This window comes from Erpetoichthys calabaricus, chromosome 4 (assembly GCF_900747795.2).
Source record: "Erpetoichthys calabaricus chromosome 4, fErpCal1.3, whole genome shotgun sequence".
NCBI lineage: Eukaryota > Metazoa > Chordata > Cladistia > Polypteriformes > Polypteridae > Erpetoichthys > Erpetoichthys calabaricus.
The window spans coordinates 54,670,681-54,682,877 of NC_041397.2; positions in this window are offsets into that span (position 1 = coordinate 54,670,681).

Below are 12,197 nucleotides of genomic sequence, written 5' to 3' on the forward strand. Positions count from 1 at the left end.
CTGAGATGCTTGGTAAATATTGGCATAGGTCTCTTACCTTCTTTTGTTTATAACATGGGAACAAACTTTACCCTTTTTTGGCCGTAACACAGGCCTTTGTTAAATGACAAAAAAAAAAACAAGAACAGAACTCATATTATCAGACTCTACTCCACATCCTTGACTCCCACAATTCTTAGGTTATCCCAATGAGCCTTATCCTATTGATCAACAAGTATTGTAGAGTATGTTTAAGTGAGACTTGTATTAAGCGATGTGGGACTCCAGAGAAAAGACTTCATGGTTATCAGTTCCTTTTCTTCTTTAATGCAAAACTTCCACAATTACAGTATATTATATTTAGGTGTGGGGATGGAGAATGGAAGGGAATGCACTGGTAAAAGCCGCTGGTCGATATTCAAGATTTAAGCAACCATCTCCATGGAGTTTAATTGAATTCTGATAGTTAACAAAGAATGCAAGATGATTCTTAGATTCATTATTTAAAGACAAAAGTGGTAATGAGTATTGAAGAATATAAAAAAACTGAAACTACTATTGTGTTTTATAAAGAAATATTTTATAGCCTATTGTTTTACGTAAAATTTGTTTTTATTCAGAAATACGTTCCTGTGTCTTATTGGTATCCTTACAACAGGAATGTATAAACCTCAGACTTTGATTCAGACTGATTACAATTAACTTACCTTTTACTGTTAGTGTAGTTTCTCCTTTGCCTTCAGATGAGCCTTCTGTTACTTCACATTTAAATGTAGATACTCCAGGTGTTAAAGTATTCCTTGATATTGTCAAGGCTATATTCCCTTGCTGTATTTGATTAAGATCAACATTGTATCCTGGTAATTCTACAATATGTTTTGCATTGTATCCATCATATTCGTAAACCTTCACAGCATTCTGAATCCATGTTACCCATATCAGCTTAATGTCATTCCTGTTAAGACTGGCACTACAAGGCAGATTGATGTCTTCATCAGAATAGCCTTCTAAGGATGGAACTGTTACAAACTTCAATTGTCCAAAGACTGATTCTAAAGACAGAAAGGAAACACAGAGTTATACTCTAAATAATAAACAAAAAAGTTGAGATAACATGCTCCAGATGCAGTACGTATTATGGGAAAAGACTTGGATAGTTCAGATATGTGGAGCAAAAGGCGGAAAATGTTCGTTTGAACAGGTGTACAGAAATGAGAATATTTCCTATTAAGACAGATTTGATTGATCCTTAAGTGAAACTACAGCAATCTTGCTTCTAGTATTCCAAATAAAAAAATCAAAAATATTAAACAAGTGAGAGATTAAATTCTGTACAAAACACAGAAGTTAATTTAAACTGCTCAGTTTCCCCTACAAGAGTTTTAACCAACTCCTCTTACCAATTCTACATTTCATTTAATTTTCTGTTGGCAAATATAATTGATTTGATGTATTTCAACATCTAAAGTAAACTTTTTATTTCAGTTATTTGTCAGTTCATTTTTACATCTGGAAACAGAACGGGACTCTTTAGCATTACAAATGTAGTTCACTCTGCAAGTGTTAATGTGACATCCTGTTAGAACTGACTTGATATTTGGACACAAGTATGTTCATACCAATGCATTGTAAAGCAGGCATTATGCTTTTCATGACTGTCAGCTATCCATAAACATTTCAATGAAAATGTATAACAATAAAAATAATAGCCCAAAAATGAGACAATTAAACTAAAAAGTTGTTATATGAGATCCTAAAAAATAACAACAAAAAATAACAATAAAAATGCAAAGATTAAAATAAACAAATGGGGACATGCACTACTGGTATCATGATAGGGAGACATCTGAGTGAATGGGAACTGATGTTTGCTGTAGACTGCATAATCCTGTGCAAAAGCAGTACGCCTTTATTGTATGATATACATAACAAGTATGCAGCTTATGAAGTCGGAATGCAGCACATGCCATACTAGCAACATTAGAAAATAAAAACTGATAAAGAGGTTATCACACAGAAAGCAGGTATGACAATAAAACAAGACATGTTTCCAGTCAGTATGGATCAAAGCAAAGGTTCTCGACAGCTGATCAGTTTTCTTCAACAAGAGTAGTACATTCCACCTAGTGGCACCGCCATAAGCCATACAAATAAATACTTTATACTGAAGGCTCAAGAGCTACAAAATCAGTAGTTCTAGTGAAGAGTGATGTTTGTGGCATGAAAATTCTGGTGGGACCACACCAGAATGTTGCAATGTGCATTCAGACTTCTCTAATGTAAAATTAATTTACCTAATTAATACATTTTATTCCTCTGTAACTGATAACTAGTAAAACATGTAAATTCATACACCATTAATGTCACAAAAATCAATCACACAATGAAATGTTGATGTCTGGTCTGCCTCAATTGACATCAGACTATTGTGATATCTTCTGACATCATCATCATGTGACAAAATATAACCATATTTTGTATCTTAAATGCTAAGTAAAGTGTGAGCCCCACATGTTGTTAAAGAAAATCTATTGGCTGTGAACTCCCTGAAGTGAAATGGAAGCACCTTATATTTATAACTGAATGGCTCTGATATGAAAAAGGATAAGCCACAATAACAATGACAGAATACACAGACTATACACACTGCACACATCTAACTATTATTTTTGTTGTTCTGACATTCTGGTCCTCTAAAAATGCCTTTCTGCATACATACCTCTTCTTTCTGCACCAGAAATCTGTGCTTCTCTGAAACAGTAGCAGCATCATACTGCTGAAAGGAGAACGCTTAGGCTTCTGTGGTGGCTTTTTCAAATTTATTGCATTCCTCCTCAGTGATGGTTGAAGATCAATTGGCAGAGTCATGTTCTGTGAATGTTGCATTCCTATCATTGATCTCTTTCTTTTTTTAAATACTGTGGCTACCTTTAAAGGAGCTAATGGTGCTAAATGTTTCATACCTCTTCACTTATGTATGCTGCATTGCTTGAGCTAGTAAAAGATCAAACTGAAAGTACAAACACATGACTAAAACCAAAAAAACAATAATACAGTCAAAAATCTTCCAACACTACTGCTAAACTGGAAAGTTCATGGTACACATGTGCATAGCCCCAAGGTTATAGAGCACACTGTGGGACCAATTGATCCATAAAGTAAATTACTGGAGAATACATACTATAATGTACAGTACTTATTTTACACATCTTGTGGAGCTGCACCACTCTGGCCCTTAAAGGTGAAATACCACTTTCAGGGAAACAAACGTTTCAAGTCAGGTATACAGCTGACAGCCCACTTCAATGCAGACATGGGTACTCTCAGAGAATGTGATTATCTCTGTTCATAGTCTGGAACTTACCCACCACCCTGTTTTCTTTAACATTGCAGCTCACAGCCAATGACAGATTTAATATGTGTCTACCTGAGTGCACGCAGGATATTGCTCTATGAAAATCACAGTTTTTGACTTCCCACCTGACGATTAACAAGCTGCACATGCTCCTGAGTCCTGAGCACTTAATATATATTTATTGATAAACAAAAATGCATAAAATGTTCTGTTTGTTTCATTTTAATGATTAACAGCTATTATCAATCAAAGCAGGTCAACCATCAATTACAAAATGTTACTAAATTTGCATTGTTACTGTATATGTTAGTAATTAATGCTATAGTACTTACAACTAAGGGAAATCTTTCCTTTCTTAACCGACACTGGAATAAAATTTACTACTCCATCCATTTGTTTTACCCGCTATTCTAACTCAGGTTTTAGGGTAATGGATTGGGTTCCCACAGTCAATTATGTCTGGAAAATTCGGTGAAAGGCAGAAACTAAATATAGACAGAGAACACTTGGTCATAGCCTACAATCACACAAATTCACAAATTAATTCAATGTATGTGTAAAAGTCATTCAGTGTGAACATTTCCCAACCTGAGAATCAAACCTGTGTCCATGGAGTTGTAAGGTATCAAAGCAATCCATTGCACCTCTGTGTCACCAGATTAGATGTTCTCATTATCCATCCTTTATTCTTTTGAATCTGCTTAAATACAATTTTTAGGAACTAGAATGCTTCCAGTTAGAAGCTATTTATGGAAGGTGCATGAATGGTGATTTCAGCACAAAGCTATAGCATTCAGGGGGCTTCCTAAAGGCTTCACAAACCAAGCCTGACCTTCCCAGCCTACCTAGTATTGGCCTCACACCAGACTGTCTGTCCTCCTGACTGCAAAGGGGGACTCGGCCTGCTTACGGCCATAATAAGGAAGTGACTTATACATTTCCAAACAAGCTCTTGCATTATCCAAAGATTTATAATGTTCTATAATGCTTTTAACTTACTCTACTATATTTCAAATACCAGACCATGCAGTATTCTAATGTTTCTTCAATACTACATTGCCCACATATTTCTGTTTTATGGTTGCTAATATACAATGTAATTATATTTTTGATTTAGAACAACATGCCCAAGCCTTAATCGATTAAAAATAATTACTTCCTTTTTAACTCGAAGACACCATTTATTCATATGCCTTACTAGAAATGTTAACAACAAATGCCTTCCTTTATCGCTGCTCTTCCAAATGTTTTGCTTTTCCCTAGAAACTACCTTTTTAATTATAAATTTAAGTTCACATTTGCCTAAAGGAACCATAAAGTCAATTTTATGCAAATTTTGTTTAGCTAACTTATGTGCTCCTTCATTTCCACACACTCCTTTATTAGCAGGAATCCACACAAATTTCACAAATATATCATTCAAAATCAAACAAGTTATGGCATGTCTTACTTCTAATAAAAGTTCATTTGTATTTGAAGTTTTTTTTAAATCGATGGCCTTCAAAAACGATCATTTTTTGTATCCATTTTTCCATTTTAAAGCAAGAATAATAGCCATTATTTCTGCTGAAAAAATTGATGTCATCTGATATTCTAATAGCCTTTTTATACCCATATTTTTAACATAAAATGCATGGGATAGTCTATTACATTAAAGGATCTTTTGATCCATTATTATAAATTTGTATAAAATGTGCATACTTGTCTTCCAAATTACTGAATAACTGACTCACTGAAGGATCTTCTCTCAGCTTCAGCACATAAAGGCTGAGGCCTTTCCTTCAGTGATGACATCAGGATGGCCCTGTCTCTTGGGACTCCACCCACAAAGTACAAGAAACATAGTCAAATAATTAGTTATATAGAAATAGTAAATAATAAACATCAGTTAAAGGACAGTACATAATTAACAAATAACAAATAACCCCCCCCCCCCCCAAAAAAAAATCAAAGAAAAGTGAAAAATAATGATTCAAAGTTGACAAAAACAACAGAAAATAAATTCAAGCCAGGGAGTAAACCTTGGCTGTAATATAACAGCATGGTCACAATGATATATTGTATTATGGCGCACAATATGAAGATGAGCTTTGAACAATTAGTAGTTTATTTTATTTTGCTTTCATATTGTATATACTTTATAATATTAACATTTGTATTATTGTAGTGCTAAAGTATGTATAGTCCAAGTAAAATCTTTCTTATAACTTTCCATGTACCAGAGAATACTTTCCATTGTCATAGATAATATTTTGCCATGTCTGATCTACTCACCTCATTTTAATCTCAGCCTGCGAGTCTGCAAGGAGAAAAGAAGGCTTGCCTTAGCCTAAGACATGAGTGAAACTTTCAGCTGGTCCATGGACATAAATTGTGCCTAACCAGGACTGATCCAAGGTGCATGAGGCCTGAAAATGAAAGGTGAGTTGGTCCCTACTCTATGAGGTCCCATTGAACTGATAGGTGCAGCAGTGAGCCAAATACTTGCATGAACTCAGAGATATACAGAAGATCAATGTCTTTTATTCCATCCATTTCTCTCAGAGATTTTGCCAGGTCAGAGACTATCCAGCTCATAATGTAATGCAAAATGAAAGAGCCACGTGGCCACCCAGGTACACTGAATACCATAGCAAGAAGAGCTGTGTTATGATTTTGTGTACTTATTTTTCAGTTATTAATAAAATAATGTAGGGTGTCTGGGCTTCCTCTTAAAGATAGGGTGAGAAGCACAGTCATCCGGAGGGAGCTCAGCGCAGAGCCACTGCTCCTCTGCATCAAGATGAGTCAGATGAGGTGGCTCCGGGCACGTCTTACCGGGAGGAGGCCCGGGGAAGACCCAGGACACACTGGAGGGACTATGACTCTCGACTGGCCTGGAAATGCCTCGGGATTCCCCTGGAAGAGCTAGTAGAAGTGGCTGGGGAGAGGGAAGTCTGGGCATCTCCGCTCAAGCTGCTGTCCCCGCGACCCAACCTCGGATAAGCAGAAGAGGACGGATGGATGGATGGATGGATGGACGGATGGATGGATGGATAATAAAAAAAATGATTCTGCCACTTCTGTCAAAAGTTTTTTTCTTTTTTCTTTTTCTTTTTTTATAGCCACTGCCAGGTTGAGTTGTTGTTTTATGATTCAGTATCTGTTGCTACAGAATATCTTTTGAAATACCTTAATTAATGCTTTAGACATGGTGAAATATAACCAGGTTTGTGGAATCTTCAACAAAAAAAAAAATCCATTTTGCGCATATCCTGGGTATGGTGTTAACTTGCATCCAGTCCTGCAAGTAGGTCCATGTGTTGATGTCAGGATTGGCACTCCAGCCACTGTTAAAAAACCTCACACACTTCCATCCCATCTCAGCTAGTGTGGTGCTGGGGTGTCACCCATTGCACGCCTGCACTCAGGTCCTAATCTGGTTTGTGGTCTGGTGGGTAATGCGCTGTATCAGTGTATGCTCATAACTTCCTCCTGCTTTTCCTTGCGCACATTACTTTTGTTGTTTTGACATGCCAGTTGTCGACTTTTGCTTTAATTTCCTTTGCTACAACTTCTTGATCAATGCTATGGCTTAGCTGGATGATAGGACTTTTCTGGGTTTGATTTTCTGCTCATGTTTATTTTCTCTCTCAGTCATCTCTTTAATGCTCAATAGCCTCTTCTGTAAGGCTTAACAAGTTGCTCTCCATCCGGGCTGTAATGACGTTGCTTCAGCTTTAGGCACATTAATAATCTTAAGTTAAAGAATGTTAATCTATAAAGCATAAGCATGAGTAATAGTGTAAACCTTCTTTCCTGTTTGTCTTGGTGCTATGTTTTGATGTTTGGGGTCTAGAGATAAGAGAACTATTTAGCTGCAGCAGTGGTCAACCCTGGTGGTGACTATAAGAGTAACTGTAGACTGTAGCTGCATCTCTGCAACAGGATGATTGAGTGTAACATTATTAGAACAAGAGAGAAAAGCCAAGCAAAATGACACCTTTTATTAGCTAACTAAAAAGATTACAATATGCAAGCTTTCGAGGCAACTCAGGCCCCTTCTTCAGGCAAGATGTAATACAGAGACTGGAGTTCCCTATGTTTATATACACACACTCTAGGACAAGAAACAACATTGGTAAATCTTTAAATGAGAAATTTCAAATGTAAAAAATTAATAGATTCATTCAAGCTAGGGTTAATTTAACAAGAGAGAAAAGAACAATGTATTGTCAAGATCTCTGGATAAGATAACTGTCCAACAAAGTCTTTTGAAGTTTGTAATGAGTTTTTTCAAAACAATGTGGGTCTGTAGACAGGTTGTCTGTCATTCTGAGAGATGTAAACAATCCTCATATCTGGCCATAAAACTCTTGTCTTTATTCAATCCATCTTTTATTGGCTAACTAGAAAGATTACAATATGCAAGCTTTCGAGGCAACTCAGGCCCCTTCTTCATCCATGATTACATCTTGCCTGAAGAAGGGGCCTGAGTTGCCTCGAAAGCTTGCATATTGTAATCTTTCTAGTTAGCCAATAAAAGGTGTCATTTTGCTTGGCTTTTCTCTACATTCATAATGGCTAACACGGTACAACACCCTAGTACTTCAATCCATGTTGTAAAGTATTAAATTTTAGCATGAGTTTAACTTCCCATTCTTTTCTCTCTTGCTGTGTTTTGAAGTTGCCCATAAGCACTGTGACTTTAAAGTCCCTCTCACAGTGTCCATGGCTGTTGAAGTGGGCCGCCACAGGAACATCTGTGTTGCCATGTTTAATGTGGAACCTGTGTAAGTTCATTCTCTGGCGGAATGTTTGTCCAGTTTCTCCCACATAGAGTGCAGTGTCAGGACATTTCATGCAGAAAATTAGGTAGACTACATTAGATGATCTACAGGAAAATGATCCCTTGATGTGATGTTCAAGTCGGCAGTGTGGTATAACTATACGGTCTGTATCATAGATGTGGGCACATGTTTTGCATCTTTTCTGCAGGCATGGAGATGTGCCATTTTCTGTTGGTTCACTTAGAGAGCCTCGGACAATTAGTTGCTGAAGGTTTGGTGGTTGTCTGTATGCCAGGAGGGGAGGTTCAGGAAATACATTTTTCAGTGTTTGATCATTGTTTAGTATTGGCTGAAGTTCTTTTATAATTTTTCGAAGTGTTTCAAGATGTGGGTTGTAGGTGACAACGAGGGGGATGCGATCCTTGTTGTCTTTGTTTTTATACTCCAGAAGGTTGTCTCTGGGTATGGCAGTAGCTCTTCTTATTTGAGCGTCTGTTGTTTTCGGGGTGTAACCTTGTCTGATGAAATCTTGTCTGAGCTCCTGCAGTTGTTGATCCCGGTCTGTTGGGTCTGAGCAAATACGATTGTACCGTATTGCTTGGCTGAAAATAATGGAGCACCTTGTATGCTTGGGGTGGAAGCTATCACTTTTCAGGTAGGTCCGTCTGTCTGTTGGTTTTTTTTTAGTTAGCCAATTAAAGGTGTCATTTTGCTTGGCTTTTCTCTACAGTCATAATGGCTAACACGGTACAACACCCTAGTACTTTAGAACAAGAGATAAAGGTTTGGAACATTTGGTAAGAGTCTATAGGTGAGAATAGGGTCACATCAGGACCGTTACATGGTAAAACAGCACATTCACCTTACACAGCTCTCTTGTATATTTATATTTGTCAAGTTACACAAGCACTTCCAAAGTGGACTGCATTAAAATCAAAGCAGAATATCTTAAAGGGAAGCTTGTTACAGCAATGCACAAATCAAGACACCATTACAAATGACTAGTGAGAGATCTCAAAGTCAAACAAATGGCAACTGAATAGCACTAGTGAAGGTGCGGATTAAATACTTTTTTACAAAATCCCAGACATCTTGTTGACCCGATTACTTCAGGCATCACAATGCACTTTACTTTGATTTATGTTAGAGAAAGTGAAAGTGGATCAACACTTTCTAACTGGTTCATGTTTTTTGATACTGGGGTAGACTCTGGCCCTGTGTCTCTGAATAGGTAAAAAGGCAGTCAAAAAAATGGATAGGTCAAGTTTAATTTCAGTTAATACATTACTCTAAAATTATCCTTGAAAAGATCAGCAAAGAGTGCATCAATTTTTTAGTACACAGCTCAGTTTCTTTACACCTTTTTGTAATATCATTTAGGAGACTATCACTGAAGCACTGATGTCAGCTCAAAGCATATTAGTCAGTCATGTTAGTTAGTCTTGTGCAGAGATTAGGCATAATCGTGGGAACAAAAAGTGCTTATTGTTAATGGTGCACTGATGTTTGGTTATTTTGTGTTGCCCTATCACATTTTACTGCAGTAGGGGAAGTAGTGAGAAGTCAAGCAAAATGACACCTTTTATTGGCTAACTAAAATGATTACAATATGCAAGTTTTCAAGGCAACTTGCTACAACTTGCCTGAAGAAGGGGCCTGAGTTGCCTTGAAAGCTTGCATATTGTAATCTGTTTTAGTTAGCCAATAAAAGGTGTCATTTTGCTTGACTTCTCACTACATCCATAATGGCTAACATGGTACAACACCCTAGTACTGCAGAAGGGGAAGGAAAGCAAGAAAAGTAAAATGTGCTAAACATGGTTGACAGATTTTTCTTTCCTCACAGGAAAGTATTAAGAAATATTGGGCAAGAAATAGTAATAAAAAGTATGGAAAAATATATGTGTTTGTAGTTAATACTGGTAAACACAATTTTAGAATTACATACAGTATGGGAAGTACAGTCTGTTTTTGCTTCATAGTACAGCAACAATGACAGACAAGATGTTTTTCACATTTTGCTCTCATGGTTTCAAGGCAGTGGTCCCCATCCTCTTAATTGAGTAGCATCAGCAGTTTACATTTTGAAAAGATTACACTATGTAACACAATTTTTGTTCCTGGCTTCCAAGAGTTATATTTCAACTGCTTATGTCTAAAGCCTATGGAAAAACGACTACATTCAGCACAAACTTTGATTTTATGACCACGGCCCAGAAAATTTCGTATTTATAGTGACAAAACAAGGGAATTTTTATCTTTTCGTTCATGCGGTCTGATAAAAAACAACACTTGCATGGTAAATAGACAAAGACAGTCAAAACCACTCAAAAAGGTTCAGAAGTAGTAGGTTTTCTAGATTTGCAACTGTACTGCAAATCACTTTCTCGAAGAAGCCCCCAAATGTAGTCCCCCATCATGTTTTCATTATACTGTCCTTGGTAACGACGTTCAAAGTCCAGTATATCCTGATGAAAGCGCTCGCCTTGCTCCTCTGAGTAAGCTCCCATGTTCTCCTTGAATTTGTCAATATGAGCGTCAAGGATATCTGCAATATCTTCCTCGCTGTCTGACTTGCTGCTGTCAGAAAGATGGCGGATCGCTCTTCGGAGGAGTGGGAACAGGCAGCTCGGGGCAGTGTGGTACTGGGGCAATGGAAGAAGGAATGTCTGGGTAAACGATTTGAGGCACATTCTTGCCAGTGCGATGTTTGGTAGGATCCACCATGCAGAAGTAGCAGTTGCTTGAGTGGTCAGTCAGTTGCCGCCAAATTCGCGGGATAGCAAACTTCATGGCTCTCTTTTCTCCCCTGTACCAACCTTCAAGAGTTTTCTTGCAATATTCACATGTGAAATGAGGTGCCCAGGGCTTGTCTTGATTCCCGACAGTCATGCCGAAGTATGCCTTGTAGGCCTCGCACATCTTACGACATACTTTCACAGAATACTTTCTCGCTCTTGTCTTTCTAAATTGTCCACAGACGTAGCAAAATGCATCTGCTGGGTGCAAGCAACCTCTTGATGCCATCTAAATCAAATCAAAAAAAATAACATAAACCGAATTGTTGGTTCGAGTCACCTGTTCTTCTATACTTGTATGACTGCTATTGGACAGTCTGAGAACGTTCTAGAATGTTCTAAAGGTTTCCTGAAAGTTCTAGATAATTCTGGAAATTTCTAGAAACTCCTGGGCAATTCTAACAGTTCAAGAATATTCTAGAAGACTACTCAGTATTGAATGTGAATCGAGAATTTTCTAGAAAACAGACAAATTTCAAAATATCATTGTCCTGATCACAAAAGCAAAGTTTTTGTGGAACAACAGCTATTTTCTATTTTCTTAGGCATAACGGGTTAGGAAAACATACTTTGTACCCAGGAACAAAATAAAAATAAAAATTTGTTACATAGTGTTATCATACACCTTTATGTGTCTATAATTGTATGTTAATATCAAATATGAAGACGTACTTTTAATTGTTTCAATTGTGTGTCCTTTGAATTTTACCTATCTATCTAAACAGTGTTTTTTTTCTTTTCTAAATGACACATTTCACTTAAATCCAACAGGTATATTCATTTATGTGTATTTAGTCATACCTGACACAAAATTAACTATAAACAGCAAGAAAAGGATCTTCATTTTGATGTCCACTATCTGTGCAATCAGTCCAAAAGTGCTTTTCACACCCTCCTTGGAAAAGCCACACACCTGTTAAAAGAGAACAGCAAACTCTGTATTACAAAGCACTTTACTGACATCTGTTGTGTATGGACAGTAAACTTTTCTTCAATTCACATAGCAATGGAGGTATAGTATATTCATGGTAAGAAACCAAATAACATTGATAGACAGACTTTTATTTCATTGCTTATTTCATAGACCCAACAAATCCTAATAAAGAAGGTTACCCACTCACAAGAACATTACACTCGCCATCCATTGTCACATTTGGTTACCGGCCATTACAGCAATTAATATAAACAAGGCTCTAGTGTCACAGGGAGCCAGTCATCATCGCAGCAGTACCTGGTGTAAGGCAAGAAGCAGAAACCCCACAGTGTTTGGGGGGCTGCTTTTTATAACCGGCTTCT